The 7,345-nt window shown below is 37.9% G+C and overlaps 1 non-coding gene across 1 annotated transcript; it reads right to left on the bottom strand.

The window, feature by feature from the left end:
- Positions 1-442: 442 nt before the first annotated feature.
- Positions 443-580, bottom strand: LOC138987663 (small nucleolar RNA SNORA62/SNORA6 family). Its single transcript, XR_011464047.1, has one exon. It is a non-coding gene; the product is annotated as a small nucleolar RNA SNORA62/SNORA6 family (small nucleolar RNA).
- Positions 581-7,345: the final 6,765 nt, after the last annotated feature.

The raw sequence follows: 7,345 nt of genomic DNA, 5'->3' as shown, positions 1-7,345 counted from the left end.
GCCATAATTTTAGTTTTCTGAATGTTGAGTTTTAAGACAACTTTTTCACTCTCTCTTTCACCTTCATCATGGCAACCCACTCCAGTATTCTTGCCTGGAGAATCCCATGGATGGAGGAGCCTGGTGGACTACAGTCCACGGGGTCACAAAGAGTCGAACACGACTGAGCGACTTCACTTTCACTTTCACCTTCATCAGGAGGCTCTTTAGTTCCTCTTCACTTTCTGCCATAAGAGTGGTGTCTTCTGCATATCTGAGGCTATTGATATTTCTCCTGGCAGTCTTGATTCTGCCTTGTGCTTCACCCAACCTGGCATTTCACATGATGTGCTCTGCGTATACATTAAATAAGTAGGGTAACAATATACACCCTTGACATACTCCTTCCCCAATTTGGAACCAGTCTGTTGTTCCATGTCCAGTTCTTTTTTTTTTTTTTTTTTCATGTGGCAGCGAGTACTATCAAACTCCAGTCATAGAGGCAAGCTCTACTGGTGTTAGCGAATATCCTGCCATTAATATAGCACACTTCCGACACTCAGCAGTTCATTGGCCCATGTCCAGTTCTAACTGTTGCTTCTTGACCTGCATACAGGTTTCTTAGGAAGCAGGTTAGGTGCTCTGGTATTCCTATCTCTTGAAGAATTTCCCACAGTTTGTTGTGATCCACACAGTCAAAGGCTTTAGTGTAGTCAATGAAGCAGAATTAGATGTTTTTTTTCTGGAATTATCTTGCTTTTTGTATGATCCAGCATATTTTGGCAATTTGATCTCTGGTTCCTTTACCTTTTCTAAATTCTGCTTGAACATCTGGAATTTCTCAGTTCATGTACTGTTGAAGCCTAGCTTGGAGAATTTGGGGCATTATTTTGTTAGTGTGTGAAATGAGTGCAGTTGTGTGGCAGTTTGAACATTCTTTGGCATTGCCTTTCTTTGGGATTGGAATGAAAGTTGACCTTTTCTAGTCCTGTGGCTACTGCTGAGTTTTCCATATTGCTGACATATTGAGTGCAGCACTTTAACACCATCATCTCTTAGGATTTGTCATATCATATGGAATCTCCTTATGGAATCATACAGATTGCCATATCATATGGAACCTTTGTTTCTCGATTTTTAAGGAACCTCCATGCTGTTCTCCACTGTAGCTGTACCACATTCAGTTCAGTTCAGTCCAGTCACTCAGTCGTGTCTGACTCTTTGCGACCCCATGAATCGCAGCACGCCAGGCCTCCCTGTCCATCACCAACTCCCGGAGTTCACTGAGACTCACGTCTATCGAGTCAGTGATGCCATCCAGCCATCTCATCTTCTGTCGTCCCCTTCTCCTCCTGCCCCCGATCCCTAACAGCATCAGAGTCTTTTCCAGTGAGTCAACTCTTCGCATGAGGTGGCCAAAGTATGACATCCCCATTATTGTGGGGGCAATGGGTGGGTAGGAGGGTTCCCTTTACTTCACACCCTCTCCAACATTCATTTTTGTAGACTTCTGGTGTTGGCCATTCTGATCAGTGTGAGATATACCTCATTTAGTTTTGATTTCCATTTCTTAATAATTAGTGATGTTGAGCATCTTTTCATGGGCCTCTTGGTCATTTGTATGTCTTCTTTGGAGAAATATATATTTAGATTTTATGGACAGCTTTAAACAGTCACAGATGTTCCCATGTGGAAGTTCTTATAAGATATATGACTTGGAAGAGCCGGGTGGTGCAGTGGTAAAAGAATCTAACTGCAGAGTAGGAGGTACAGGAGACATGGGTTCAATCCCTGGGTTAGGAAGATCCCCTGGAGAAAGAAATGGGAACCCACTCCAGTATTCTTGCCTGGGAAGTCCCATGGACAGAGGAGCCTGGTGGGCTACAGTCCACGGGGTTGCAGAGAGTCGGACACGACTGAGCACAGAGTACATGTGTATACCTCAGGGCAGTTCCTTGTGTGGAAGAGCAAAGCAGAGTGCATACTCACTGTAGGCAGTCAAAGGAAAGAAAAATTAGTAAGCTAAACTATGCAAGGTCAGTTTCTTGTTTACATCTTGTCAATCACAAGTGTTCAGGGGGAAATCTCACCTGAGGGAAACATGAATAGTGAGCAATAAATACTTCTTTCTAACTAGTTCATAAATTAAAACTAAAGTCTGGGGCAATGCCCTGAAGGATGGCTTTTTAGGAGCAAATAATTAACCTAGAGTTTAGGATACTTTAAAAATGATACTAGAGAAAACATGAAGAACAAGGACAAAAATGTGTAAGGTTAGTTAAGTGTGTGAGTATAAGAAGGTGTCAAAGTTTAAGGTGAAGTTGCTAAATCCTTCTGTTACCTGCAAGTACTTCTGTTTGCCTGTCAGCAGGTTAATTTGATGAACTATTTGTTCATAAAGTCTTAAATTTTCAATCACCTAAGGAGAGTCTTCATAATTAGTGAAATATAATTCCATAGGTGATGACTCAATTAGTGATAACTGAGATTTGCTACATGTCAAGGGATAATGAATCAGGGATTATAGACATATTAAGTTTTGCTTCCCACTCACAAATGTGTGCAAGAGCCATCCCCGGAACTTGTTTAAATATGGATAATCTATGTCTAAATCTGAATGTTCATTGTGAGACCCTATCACTTTATTCAGTTTCTCCTGATAGTCTGCATCTACCGGGCATGAGGTGGGAAATTCACGTGGATTAACCATCAGAGGTCTCAGTTATTTGTAAAAAAAAGTGCCAGTGTTCAGCACAAGTGGAATGTTGTGGCATTTAAAGAATGCTTCCACCACTGTACCACGAAAACAGTTGCCAGGAGTAAAGTGGCTTAATAAAACTCCATGTTTTATCCATGGAGAGTTTCCATCAGCTTTCCACTATTTTTAATTTCAGCAGTTTTTAAAATAACATTTGAGATGAGAGTAAAACTAAATTCAATTGTAGAAGTCTTTAAGACATAAAATAGAGCACTCAAACTGAAAGATGAAGTCCTAAAGTCTTTAAATTTATGCCGGTGGCTTTAGAGCCAAAGGTGAGATTTTGTGCCAGTAATATCTCTTATCCATGTTCATTTCTCTTAAATATTCATTCTCTCCTATTCAGTTAAAATATCATCAATGAAATTTTCGTCCCATTTTGGCTGGGGAGATGTTTTTTTTCAAGTTAAAATCTCTCACTGTTTTTCAATCAATTACAAAGAAATGGTGTCCACAATCTAGCTATACCATTAGTTTAGTCTGGTGCAAATTTAAAGATTATTGTTACTGGAAATGATGACTGTTATTACCATATCTAGATATGTTCCCAAGCAGACCTTGGCACAGAGAATAAGTTATTCCTCCTTATTTCCTGATGGCAGAAGTTGCCTTCAAACTGACCCTGTCTTGATTGACCCACCATTTTAGAACATGGCCCCTTCATTAAGTAGGGATACAAGGTTTATATGAGGGAAACAAGGTTTTTGGAATATTTTCCTTTTATTATTTTTTCAGAGATCCATGTGTTCTAGATCTTGGAACTATGTGTGATAGAATTTTTGGAGTCTTATGTAGGAGCATGGGCTTTTTCTTACTACTCATGGACTGCATCTTTGTGGTAAAAGCGTTGTGACATGACATAGTGGGGAATATTTATGTGTTCACACTTTTAATAACCATGTCATTAAATATCATGTTTTAACTCCCTTTTCCACTAAACAATCTTCTGAGTCAGTCTGAGCATCATCAGACTGATGGCACCTTATGATAATTGACCTCATATATTGCAAGTTGCTGAAGAGAGAACATTATCTCATAGTTACGCTGATCAAATTGCAAAGAGTTTCTCTGTTTTCATCATGTTACCGTTTAAACAGGTCAGTGCATGTAATTCCATTATACAAATGAAAAAATAATCTTACATTATATTTGTTTTCAGTTTTTTCCTTTCTTGATTTTTCTATTTTTCATCTGTAATTTTGGGGATGGTTTTATCTTTTTTCAGTTGCTTTGAATTTCATAAAATAATACATATGTAAAGATGTTTCATATGGGTTACATAAAAGATTATGTAAGAATAATAATTGGTTTCCATCAGTCTTGTCATTTGGCTTTAATAGGCCTTTATACTGCAATGGTAACTGCTGTAAAGAAGAGACTATAATGTCTACTAGGTCTTACTTCATGTCACAAACAGTAATTTAGAATCAAACACTTTTAGTAACAACTTGGGTTACTGATCTTAAATGCACTAATGTGATCACATTGAAATACTTTTGTTGCTATTTGTCTACTTACAATATCACTGAATCCTTCCTTGAGTTTGTTTCTTGTCTTCCTGCCGTTTTGTTTTATTTCTTACTATAGAGTTTTATCTTCACACTTGGAGTTTTACTCTCGCTACTTACTACTCACTCTTGCTTTCTCAGTAAAGTTATAAGCTTGTATAAGTAGTTTAATTCCTTTCGCCTCTTTATCCTCAAGAAAAGAGCTGGGTGAACTAGTTGATGCCTAAAATGTCACCCAGCTCTGAAAGTGTATGGTTGCCTCAAAATTGTAAGTTGCCTGAGAAATCATTTCTGTGCATTTATCTAGAGAAATGTCTATTTATTCTGATCTTTCCTCCCCTTTTTTTTTTTTTTTTAAAAAAATAATACCATATATGTGACAAAGAAGTTTCTTATAAATGTCCTTTGGATTGGCGTCTTTTCTAAAAATTCTTATAAATTCATTAATAGGTTAATGAGATATAATTTCCACTGACCAGAATTATGTGCTTTCTTTTCTAAAAATTCTTATAAACTCATTAATAGGTAAATCAGGTATAATTTCTACTGACCAGAATTATGTGCTTCCACATTATAGAGTTTATTTAGTTTGCTTGAGTTTCAATTCATCATGGTAGATATTGGGTAGAGAATGGAAAATGATTTCTATCCTATAACATAGCTGTCTTCTTTTAAGGTGCAGAAATTACTAATGTCCCCCAAATAGGACATAGGATTATCCATTGTCCACTTGTTGAGTTTCTAAAATTCAGTGATCACATTTTTTGCTTCGCTACTACTGTATGATAATACCAGTATACAGTAGGTGCCCAAAGATGTTAGTTGAATTGTTATTTTTCTACTACATCTTTTCTCTCTTATTCTTTTTCTCTCCCTCCATCCTTGTGTAAAATAGATAATTTAGTAGAGAGAGAGAAAAATTTTTATTGAGTGTCAAAATATTGAGTTGTATTAGTAACTATGCAGTCTTGGATTACTTATTTTTCTCCTGTGGGACTATATTCTTCATCTATGAAAAATGGAATTAATCTAGACCTCAAGTCCCTTTCGTATCTACATTTCCATGATACTAGATATCTGTTTTCTTTAAATTCAGCATTTCCGTAATCTATTTGATGATAAAATATTCCTTTTTTTCTTTCTTCTTTTTTTCCTTCAATTTCTGATAACCTGATACTGACTCTGAGAAACAAGTGTTTGAGAAACACATTCTGGGGAATGTTGATCTAGTCAGATGATATTTTCATATGCTAACTGATATGAGTTTTATTCCTGGTAGTTCTTTTGGTTTCAGAGCTTTGCCTCTATTTGAATCAGTTATTCATTGCCACCAGAGAGAGATAATAATGTCAAAAATGAAAACAAAGATTTTTCAGTTTTGGAAGTTAAAACTTTTAAGTTATCAGTGCTTAGTCCTGAAAGCATCAGTTTTTCCCACTTACGCTATGAATAGGAGGCTGGGCATTGTTGTTAATAGTCATTTTTTTCTCTCCTCTGAGTATGTGAAAATTCCTGACCCAGAAAGCAAAAGAATCTAATGCAGTGTATGTGTATGAGTAGGGGACCTGCTTCCTGATTGACTGCTATTGTGAGACATAAACTCCAGAAACATTTGGGGATTTGAAAGCAGCGAGAACTTCTGGGGTGAAGCTAGAGAGTAACCAACCCCTGTAGTAAGCCTCACATCCCAGCATGAGGTGGGAGTGTAAATATGGTTATGGGTAGATTTCTAGTTATGTGGTCATGGCATGACCTCCCGATTTCCTGTGTATAATATGACAAAGTAGTATGAGTTGAATTGTGCACCCTCCTCCCCCAAATTCATATGTTGAAGTCCTAATCCCCAACTACCTGAACTTCCTACTCAAGCAAGGCAACTTGCTTACTTTCAAAATAGTCATTACGGGAACAAGTTAAAATGACATCATTAGGGTGGGCCCTAACCCTTATATGAAGAGGAAATTTGGCAACAAACACACACACAGGGAGAATGCAATATGAACAGCAAGACAGAGATCAGAGTGGTGTGTATAAGCCAAAGAACACCAAAAATTGCCAACAAACCACTGGCAGCTAGAGAAGATGTATGGAACAGATTCTTTCTCGTAGCTTTCAAAAGGAACCAACCCTGCTGGCAACTTGGTCTTGTACTTCTAGTCTTCAGAACTGTGAGACAATCAATGTCTATTGTTCAAGCCACCCAGGTTGTGGTACTTTGTTATGGCAACCCTAGTAAACTAATACATAAGGAGAACAGCAAAATATTTTTAGCTTGCCAAGAAGGATTCAGAAGTATCTGATGGAAACCAGGACCTGAAGAGACCTTGTGATAGATGCATTAAAGATGAGATAAGGCAAATTCTGGGCTTCCCTCATGGCTCAGACTTAAAGAATTCTCCTGCAATGCAGGAGACCTGGGCTTGATCCTTGGTTGGGGAAGATCCCCTGGAGGAGGGAATGGCAATCCACTCCAGTAATCTTGCCTGGAGAATCCTCACAGACAGAGGAGCCTGGTGGGCTGCAGTCCCTGGGGTCGTAAAGAGTCAAACATGACTGAGTGACTAAGCACACACAAGGCAAGCTTTAAATTTGGACGGAAGGTGGACAGAGAGCAAGTCACTCATTGATCTAACCAGCTTACTGTCCCATCATTGTCTATGTGCTGCAGTATAAAGCTTCTCCAGTTCCAGGTATTTAGAAGTCTGCGATATTTACATAAAACCTGTGGAAGGTGACAAGGGAGATGGAAGAACTTGAAATAAATGTTAAATTTGACCTAGCAAATATATATGCCTGTCAAGAGCCATTTTTTTTGTAGTATGCAGAAAATGCGAAATGTAGTATGCAAAAATGAAGAGAGATGGGAATTTAAAAAACAATCAGATGAATCTGGAGGGCATTATGCTAAGTGAAATAAGACAGACAGAGAAAGACCAAATACCCATGGTGTCATTTTTATGTGAAACCAAAAAAAAAAAAAAAAAAAATTGAGGACCTCAAAATAGAGAGTAGAATTGTGCCGCCAAGAGTTGGGGGGACTAGAGAGAGACTGGTAAGAGTGTACAAAAAGTATACAAACTCAGTTATAAAGTGAGTAGGT

Source organism: Bos mutus, chromosome 4 (genome assembly GCF_027580195.1).
Source record: "Bos mutus isolate GX-2022 chromosome 4, NWIPB_WYAK_1.1, whole genome shotgun sequence".
NCBI lineage: Eukaryota > Metazoa > Chordata > Mammalia > Artiodactyla > Bovidae > Bos > Bos mutus.
The sequence above is the reverse complement of the archived record's forward strand: the minus strand, read 5'-3'. Positions and strand labels throughout refer to the sequence as shown.